We start from the raw sequence: 10,819 nt of genomic DNA on the forward strand, positions 1-10,819 counted from the left end.
AGATTCCAGAGAACAAAGAAATCTCAATGGATTATGAGAGTGCATACGTGTTGATGGAAAGATCCTCCACGCAGATTGATGATGTATTTTCATACACCGTTGCTCAAGAGATCATTGAGAACGATGACATCGAACCACACTCTATTGCAGAATGTCAAAGAAGAGCAGACTGTCCTAAATGAGAAGTTTCAATCCAGGAAGAATTAAGTTCACTGGCAAAGAGACGGATATTTGGTGCGGTAGTGCTAACCCCACTAGATGTAAAGCCCGTAGGACATAAATGGGTATTTGTCAGAAAGCGTAATGAGAAGAATGAAGTCCTGAGGTACAAGGATCGCCTTGTGGTGCAAGGTTTCTCACAACGCCCTGGAATTGATTATGAGGAAACATACTCTCCTGTAATGGACGTCATAACGTTCCGCTACTTAGTTAGCTTGGTAGTTTCAGAAGGACTTGAAATGCAGCTTATGGATGTGGTTACAACATATATCTATGGGGATCTAGATCCATGAAAGTTCCTGATGGCCTTCCATTTCCCAAATCAAGTAACTCTAAACCACGAAGTGCGTTTTCGATTAAGTTGAAACGCTCACTTTACGGATTAAAGCAATCCGGGCGGAGGTGGTATACCCGTCTAAATGATTATTTGATTGGGAAGGGATATACAAATAATGAGGCATGCCCCTGCGTATTTATAAAGAAAACAAGTTCCGGATTTGCAATTATAGATGTTTATGTTGATGATATGAACATAATAGGTACTCTTGATGAAATAAGAGAAACCGCAAGTTATCTGAAATCTGAATTTGAGATGAAGATCTTGGGAAAACTCGGTTTTGTCTAGGACTTCAACTAGAACACCGAGCTTGTGGAATTAATCCACCAGTCTTCATATGTCCATAAGATACTCAGGAAATTCAATATGGACAAGGTGCATCCTTCTAGCACTCCCATGATTGGTCGAAGTTTAGATGTACAAAAGGATCCATTTCGTCCAAAAGAAGATGGCGAAGAGGTATTGGGAGCTGAAATTCCCTACCTAAGTGCAATAGGCGCATTATTGTACTTAGAGCAATGTACTCGACCTGATATATCATTCTCAGTGAACTTGTTAGCTAGATATAGCTCAGCGCCAACGCAGCGTCATTGGAATGGTATAAAGAATATTTTCAGATACCTGAAAGGAACCATTGACATGGGTTTATTCTATCCCTCTGAAGAAGTAAGAAGGACCGCTAGTGGAAATGCAACTCCCTACACTGAAACCCCAAATAATGTTTTGGTTGGTTTTGATGATGCCGGGTATCTCTCCGACCCACATAAAGGTCGATCACAAACTGGTTATGTTTTCACCATTGGAAACACAACGATATCTTGGAGATCGACCAAGCAGACTCTTGTAGCTACCTCCAAGAACCACTCTGAGATCATTGCCTTACATGAGGAGGTTCGTGAGTGTGTATGGTTAAGGTATATCATTACACACATTGGAGGGACATGTGGTATGAGTTCTACCACTGATGATCCAACTTGCATTTATGAGGATAATGCAGCTTGCATCGAACAGATGAAGCAAGGGTACATTAAGGGTGATAATACAAAACATATATCACCAAAGTTCTTTTACAGTCAGCAACAACAGTCTCTTCTGAAAATTCAAGTCAGTCAAGTAAAATCTTATGAGAATGTGGCAGACCTATTTACTAAGTCGTTGCCTAAATCGACTTTTAAAAAGCACGTCAAAAGTATCAGACTAAGAAAATTGTCCGAACTCCCTTGATTGCAATCAGGGGGAGATGGCGATATCAGGGGGAGTATCTAATGATATGATGTCGACATCAGGGGGAGTGTTTGTTGAACTCTTTTTCCCTTCACCGAGTTTATTTTGTCCCAATGGGTTTTGTTACTCGGCAAGGTTTTTAATGAGACAACAAAAACACCATGATTATGACTCCCCGATTGAGATTATCTTTTTCCCAAAGGGTTTTTATATTTTAGTTTTTTCTGAAGAGAAGTGGCCAGCTTTATCATCACGTTGTACTATTTTCCCTTCGTCAAGGTTTTGCCCCATTGGGTTTTTCCTTGTCAAGTTTTTAATGAGGCAACACATTTGAAGTTCCGCTTTTGAACCGCACAAGGGGGAGTGTTATAGGGCATATGGCCCATGGATGTGCGGTCCATTAGAACACTAGGGTTTTCCTCTTTTCTTATATAAATAGAATACTATACTATGTAATTGGGTTCCCTTCTCTGGTTAATGAAAAGTTCTTCTCTCCATTTTCTCTCTTTCTCATATTACTCCAAAAAGAATCCTATTATTGGGGTTGTAAAAGGGGAGGGAAATTGGGGCTTTATAGGGTCATGAAATAATAAATGAAGTTATCCCTTATCACATCATATTCCAAATGTCTATCATACCCTTATCTAAATTTCACTATTCATATATAAAAAAAATCCTAAATCTATAATCTTTTCATTCTCCTTCTCTTTTCGTTGACAAACCATGATTTCATCATGATGAAGATCATAAAAAAAAAACAAACTAAATCTATTATCTTGTCTCATCCTTCCCTTGTCATTCATAAATTATGATGAAGATGATGATCATAATTTCATCACGATGAGGATGATGATCATAAAGAAAACCCAAAACTATATTCTTCTCCTTCTATTTTTCGTTCAAAGATCATTATAAAGATGATGATCATCATACAAAGAAAAACCCACCATTTATTTTTGTTTTAAATGGTTAAAAATATTCAAATTCGATGAATTTCGGGTATAAAAAATAAACGTTTCTGAAGATGTTTGCGGTTGGGAGTTCTTAGATTTCCAACCGTGAATCTTGGGATAGTTTGTCGACCCAACCGAGAGTCCATATTCGGCTTGGTTTTCCCAACCGAAAGATTTTTCGATTTTTTTTTTGGTTTTCAGAACCAGTTATGGTTGGGAAAACCTAGTCGTAAGTGCAGTTACGACTGTGATAATTTGTCGGCCCAACCGTAGAACGCGAAAACGGTTGGGAAATGATAGTGTTTCAAGCCGTATTTTTTATTTACGGGTGGGAAATACAGAACTCCTATCCAAAATTATTTTTTTTGATTTTTTGTTTTTGTTTTTAGAACCAGTTAAGGCTGGGTTTTCCCATCCATAACAGCAGTTTCGACTAGGTTTTCCCAGCCGTAACTGATTCTGGAAACCCAAAAAAATAATAAAACTAATCTCGGTTGGGATAACCAAGCCGAAACATGTACTTTCGGCTGGGAATCTAAAAACTCCCAGCGGTAAACACCTTCAAAAACTTTTTTTTTTACCCGAAATTCATAGAATCCTATTTTTTAACCATTAAAAAACAAAAATAAATGGTGGGTTTTCTTAGTTTTTTATTTTTATGATGATCACCATCTTTATTGTGATCTATGAATGAGAAGGAGAAAGAGAAGATAATAGTTTTGGGTCTTCTTTATGATCATCGTTCTCATCATGATGAAACTATGATCATCATCTTTATCACAATTTATGAATGAGAAGAGAAGGATGGAAAGATGATAATAGATTTAGTTTTTTTTTAATGATCTTCATCACGATGAAATCATGATCATCATGATTTGTAAATGAGAGGAGAAGGAGAAGGAGAAGATTATAGATTTAGGATTATTTTTATTAATGAATAGTGAAATTTAGGGAAGGGTGTTTTTGACTTTTTCATATACCTTGAGCCCCCTATCCATTTTTTGCCTACAAATACCATTTTCGCCCCCAAAAACTCATCCCCCTACAGCTCCAATAATAGGATTCCAATTATATGTCCCTAGTTTTAACACCCAACAAATATATCCTTATACAACAATAAATATATCCCTAGTTTTTAATAACCTTATCCATTTAAAATTTGATTACATTAATTCCCTCACCCATATAATATTTTTCTTTATTTACAAATAGAACAAATTGTTAGAGCATAGCTCGGTCGACCTCGCATGCGTTGCTATATCAAGCATGTTTGTCAATGTTAGTGATCAAAACTGTGAGTCTTGATTTCTAGTTTACATAGCTAAGTCTCGGACTAGGATATAAAAGTGTAGTTGAGCTCAAGGACTTCATGGCGATTCATCATAAAACGCCGAAGATCTACTCAAGGAACCGTGGAACTTCATCAACAAAAATATATGTGGAGACTTGAACTTATCTATCACTCAAAAGTATATATTTTATCTCCTACTTCTTGTGCGACAAAAAGTCGTATGCTATATAGACTGGATCATACACATTTGACATTTCGAGCTGAGTATTCACTACTTATCTTTTTCTCGAAATCGTGTGTTGGTAAAGAGTTTCGCTTTGATCAAGTTTATCTTCAGCTAGTGACGAAAGTCATGAAAAGTTTCAATTACTTTGAGAATTGCTCTGACGTGAAATGGTCTGTGAATAACGGCTATATAACGTCCTTTGAGAATGTCTCAATGATTAGAATGAGAGTTTAGACTACATAACCTATTGGTGAATACACCGTTGTTGAGATAACTGCTGCAAAGCAAAATTCCGACGTTTTGAATGTTATCATACATGCCATTACCCCAAATATTCAGCATCGTGTGACAAACTGCACTAGATCTAAAGATGCTTGGGATATCTTAGAAACCGTATTTGAAGGCAACTCCAGTGAAAAGGATGCTAGGCTTCAAAAACTTGATTCCGATTGGGAGAACCTTCGTACGGAAGATGAAGAAACATTTGATGAGTTTAATCACAAAGTGTTTGAAATTGTTAATGCATCTTTTGCATTGGGTAAGACTATTCCTGAAAAGGACATTGTTTTGAAAATTCTCAGATCGCTTCCATCTAGATATGAGGCTAAGAAGCATGCCATAGTTGAGGGGAATAACCTCGATAATCTTTCCAGAAACACCTTGGTTGGAAAGCTTAAGATCTTTGACCATGAGCATACATCCAAAGTCGGTAAGGATGTTGCCTTTAAAGCACAAAAGAACACTAAATTACTTGTCAAAGGTAAGAGTGTTCATGTCTCTGAGGATGATCAGTCTGAGGATGATTTTTCGGATGAAGATCTTGACAAATCAGTCTCCTTGATCACAAGACACTTTAGGGATCTTCTGTTGAAGAGAAGTAAACGGTTTTCAAGAGACAAACCTCACGGTCGCGTACCTCCTAAACACAGGATGCTGACGAGGACATGCCTTAGTGCTTTAAGTGTAAGGGTTTTGGCCATTTTGCTAACGAATGCCCAAATCGTAGAAAATACACTGGGAACAAAGGTCTAGCTGTAACACTTGATGAAATGTCTGAAACCTATGATTCCGATGAAGATAGGAAACAAGTATAGGGCTTCTTTGTGAAAACATCGATTTTGATACTTGTAGCAATACATATATCAACCTCAATGGGTTCGGAGAAGAGGGAAACCCAATCAAGGTGGAAGATTCACTAAATCCGATAACTGGAAACCCTATCAGTGATATTTCAGGATCAACAGTATGTCTAGCTGCTTGCACATCTCAGATGCCTGAATACTATCCAAAATTGACGTGCTCGTTTTGTTCGATGAAGGTACACGAACTATCAAAGTGTTACAAATACAAGCACCAAATAAGGAACGCCAGCAAACTTCAATGAAGAGCAGATAGATTAGCAAGGAAACTGAAACTTGCTCAGAAGACCGCCGAGGTATGTAGGATCTTATCTTCGTATAAGAAGTTGGTTTCCAAGGATAGAATAAGACCATTTGAAAAGAAAATATGGTCAAATCGTTTTGATAGGCAGAGATCAGAGGATTCCTCCCATGAGGAAAAATATGGACAAATCGTTGTTCATCGCAGCACAACTTGATTGTGTTGTTGGGAAAATCTTGTCTCATGTGCCTGTTCGAGAAGAGACAATATTGAGTGCTGATCCAGGCTTCAGAAAAGTTTTTCCTTCTTTTCTTAGATTTGTTAATTTTTGTCTATCAAATAAAAGAAAGGGTTATTATCGACAATGCTACTCTTTATAGGGTTTTAGAGTTGGGCGTATACGAACCTGTCAATAGGTTTCGAACCCTACATTCCTTTTTCCTTTTGACATCCTTTATAAGACTGCTTGTTGAGTTAAGTGATTCCATCACACAAATCCAGTTGTTCATAATTGTTCTCAAAGCACTATGTCGTTAGACGGAAAGGATGTCAACATGATTGTTAAGTCTTCAATCAAGGAAAAAGAGAAATCTCCTGTTTCTAAGTCCCTGAAAAGAAAAAGAAGGAATACAAGAAAACCCAGGGATGTTCCTTCTAACTCTCAGAAGTTTTCCGATGTTCTTGATGAGTTAAAGGAAATAAGAAGGGAGATTTATGAAATAAAGACGTTCGTGTCTAAATCTTTGGAAATTCAGAGGACCCTAATTCACCTCTTTAGCCAAGAAAGTTTGTGGGTATTGACACTTATCTCCGTGAACCTTATGTCCCGATGGTTTTCGATAACAAGGAGTTCGGAAATGATAAAGAATTTCTCAAAGGAATTGTTGCCTAGTATGTCTTCTTTCTGGATTAGTTGGAAGAATAACTAGTGCTTTGAATAGCGAAGATTGTGACTACACATAACTATTTTTGTTTTCACCTTCTTATGTTATTTTTTAGGTTTATTGGTTTTTAAATTCTAAAAATATTTGGAGGATGATATTATTGCAGTTTTAATCTGTTTTGAAGTATTGCAATATTTTTATGGGATATGTATTGTTTGCGTCCGTGAACTTGAAGGTCCCATATTGTGTCAAAAATAAAGTCGTTCATAAATTGATATTCGTATTGATGAAAGGACGAATGGACTTTTGATAATTACAAAAGTTATGACTATGCAGTCATTTATTTGATGGAAAATAGGATGAATTTTTTGTTTGACAATTACAAAAGTTATGCCTATTATGTCGTTATGCAAATAGTGATGGAAAATAGAATAGATCCTTGTATGTTATCCACGGTATTGATCTTCATTGATCCATTTTGTTAGGTTTACCATGAAGGCTCCATTGTGTATCTTATGTTGAGCACCTTACAACTATGTCGATTAATATTGGCCTTGTTGGTTGTTCCATGGCCATCTCATTCGTGAACTAAATTAATCATCTTGATTGGTTATTTAGTTATTTTCTCTGAAAGTCTTCTTTTGCCGAGCAAAATTATTTGACAATTAAATTGATTGCTTCGGTAATTAGTTTGGTTGTGTATTCCAATTAGATTAATTATAGGTTCTCTTGTAATTAATCTAGTTGAGTTTGTCATATATTCCACAAGTTCTTGTGTTGAGTATATGAACGGCTATACTAATCATGTTCTATTGGTTGATGTAGTCGTATATTCCGTAAGTTTTTCCTTATGTTGAGTATTTGAACGATTAAGGTAGTCATCTCCGTGTGGTTATCTTAGTCGTAGCTCCGTGAGTTTTCTTATGTTGAGCACAATCAATTAAATTGATCACTTTTGTGGTTTGATTTAGTTGTGTATTCCAACTAAATTAATCATGGGTTTACTTGTGATTGATTTGATTGAGTTTTGGATATAGAAAATCATTTCCGTGGTTTTTGGTGTCCAATTAAAAAATCCTTCTTTTCTTTCGAAATTAAGGTCTCTCTTTTTGTTCTTTCGGGAATGACATCAAATGGGGGAGAGTTCTTTTGAACTTGTGCTTAATGGTAATATCTTGCGGGGTGTGCGGCTGTGGAATTTTATAGGGGTTATCTTGTATCTTAAAACTCCTTGATGAATGCATTTAGCTTCGGCTTTATGATTGCATCTAAATTAAGTTGGTATGTATTTTTATTTTAGTCTATGAAATGTCTCTTGTGGAAATATCATTATGATCCCGTTCTTTTACCTTTGCCAATTTTATTGACAAAAAGGGGGAGAAATAATGTATTTCACACTACAAATACATATGGTTTTCGGATCATTGTGTAAGGGGGAGTGGTTTCCATGATCGAGATGGACTATTGACTAAGGAGGAGTGATACATATCACCATAGTATTGTTGTTAAAGTCGTGATGCAATTGTACTTTGATGTTACATATACTATGACACTGTATAATAATGATCGAGAATCTCGATTTCTCTCATTGTTATAGCTACGGATCTTAAACAACGGTGGTGCTAAACTTACAACCTTTAGGGTCATTGGAGTACTTGGAAGGACGAAGATTTCAAGGAACGTTGAAGATTAGACTATGGAATAGGAGCCACTAAAGTTTATCTTTTTTGTATTCCATATGTATTAATAGTTTTGTCACTAAAATTGACAAAGGGGGAGATTATTAGAGCATAGCTCGGTCGACCTCGCATGCGTTGCTATATCAAGCATGTTTGTCAATGTTAGTGATCAAAACTATGAGTCTTGATTTCTAGTTTACATAGCTAAGTCTCGGACTAGGATAGAAAAGTGTAGTTGAGCTCAAGGACTTCATGGCGATTCATCATACAACAACGAAGATCTACTCAAGGAACCGTGGAACTTCATAAACAAAAAGGTATGTGGAGACTTGAACTTATCTATCACTCAAAAATCTATCTATTCTATCTCCTACTTCTTATGAGACAAAAAGTCGTATGCTATATAGACTGGATCATACACATTTGACATTTCGAGCTGAGTATTCACTACTTATCTTTTTCTCGAAATCGTGTGTTGGTAAAGCGTTTCGCTTTGATCAAGTTTATCTTCATCTAGTGACGAAAGTCATGAAAAGTTTCAATTACTTTGAGAATTTCTCTGACGTGAAACGGTCTGTGAATAATGGCTATATAACGTCCTCTGAGAATGTCTCAATGATTGGAATGAGAGTTTAGATTACATAACCATGTATTCCTTAATCCGAAGTTTTCGAACTTTGTTGATTGAGATAAATCGGAGGAATTGTCTTTGCCAAGCCCGCGAACTCAGTCCGCGAACTGACGGAAGTTCTCTTACCGAGACTTTCTGTTGGATTTTCCAAAAACTCATTTGCGTGTTTCGTCCGCGAACTGGCGGAATTCTCTTTGCCGAGATTTTCTGTTGAGTTTGGAAAACTATGCCGGTTGCCTTAAGTCCGCGAACATGTTTGTGAGCTTAAGTGGTTATGATCTAAATATGTGCTCTGAACATTAAACTTAAATCACTAAGTAATGTTTTATGCAAACCGTGGCTATAAAGTTCATGAGCCGATTCATCGAATCATCTTTGTTTCAATTGTGTCTTGTGAAGTTACATAAGATCTCATAGCAATTGAACAACTCTCTAACTGGTTCATTTGAGTCAATTGAACTAGTTATGGTGAAGAAGAACTAGGTTAATATGAAATGCTCATATGGTTAACCTTTTGGGTTACTATGTTGAACCAACATACACGTACACGTTTGGGCACGGTTTTCAGAAAACCAGTAAACGTCTACCCAAGTGTGTGTGACAAGCTAAGTTTTCGATCTAACGGTTGAGAAATATTAGCTTGAATCTAAATCAGGTTTTCATCTAACGGTGAATATGGATTGCTTTGTAACTAAGGCAAAACCCTGATTTGAAGGCTATATAAAGGAGACATCTAGCATTGGGCAAAACTAATCCCCACACGTCTGTGTGATACTAGTGCGCTCTCTAGAGTCGATTCTCCTTTAACCTTTGGTTTTCTTCTCTAAAACCAGGTTAACGACTTAAAGACTTCATTGGGATTGTGAAGCCAGACCGATACTACTTTTATCGTAGTTGTGTGATCTGATCTTGCATCTTCTATCTTACGAGTACAATCTTTGATTGGCTTGAGATCGTGAGAGTTCTCCGATAGGCAAGATAAAGAAGTAACAAACATCTTCGTCTCACTGTTTGTGATTCCTCGACAAACCGCTTGTGTAGTCAAGAAGGATTGTTGAGAGGTGATTGATTAATCTAGGCTGTTCTTCGGGAATATAAGACTGGATTATCAATTGGTTCCTGTTCACCTTGATTTTATATCTTAAGACGGAACAAAAACCTAGGGTTTTTCTATGGGAGACAGATTTATCCTTTGATATACTTTTCTGTGTGAGACAGATTTTTTTTATTATCAAGTCTACGATTTTGGGTTGCAGCAACTCTTAGTTGTGGGTGAGATCAGCTAAGGGAATCAAGTGCGCAGTATCCTGTTGGGATCAGAGGCGTAGGAGTACAACTGTACCTTGAATTAGTGGGAGACTGATTGGGGTTCAACTATAGTCCAGTCTGAAGTTAGCTTGTGGTAGGCTAGTGTCTGTAGCGGCTTAATACAATGTGTATTCAATCTGGACTAGTTCCCGGTTTTTCTGCATTTGCGGTTTCCTCGTTAACAAAACTTCTGGTGTATGTGTTATTTCTTTTCCGCATTATATTTTTTTATATAATTGAAATAATACAGGTTGTGCGTTAAAGATCATCGATTGGAAATCCAACTTTGGTTGTTGATTGATATTGATTGATCCTTGGACATTGGTATTTGGTACCGTCCAAGTTATCTCTCTTTAATAAAGACTCGCATATTTCCATTTGCTTGAGTAAAGATCAAATTGAGAGATTGAGATATAAACTCTTTGATATATCTTTTTATTGATTGAGTCTAACTGTCTAGTTGATTCTCATAAAAAGTATATTGGAGTTTGTTCATACAGATTGCTAAGCGAAATATTGGGTGGTGTTGTTAGACCCCCGCTTTTTCACAAATTTATTCCTCTACCACTTCACCACCACCATCAACATTCAACTACCATTTCACCAACATTCAACTACCATTCCACCATTACCGTTCAATGACCACCACCTACCAACCGCTACCACCACAACTCCGTCATTACCACC

The sequence above is a fragment of the Papaver somniferum genome, unplaced genomic scaffold (genome assembly GCF_003573695.1).
Source record: "Papaver somniferum cultivar HN1 unplaced genomic scaffold, ASM357369v1 unplaced-scaffold_15, whole genome shotgun sequence".
NCBI classification, from domain to species: Eukaryota; Viridiplantae; Streptophyta; class Magnoliopsida; order Ranunculales; family Papaveraceae; genus Papaver; species Papaver somniferum.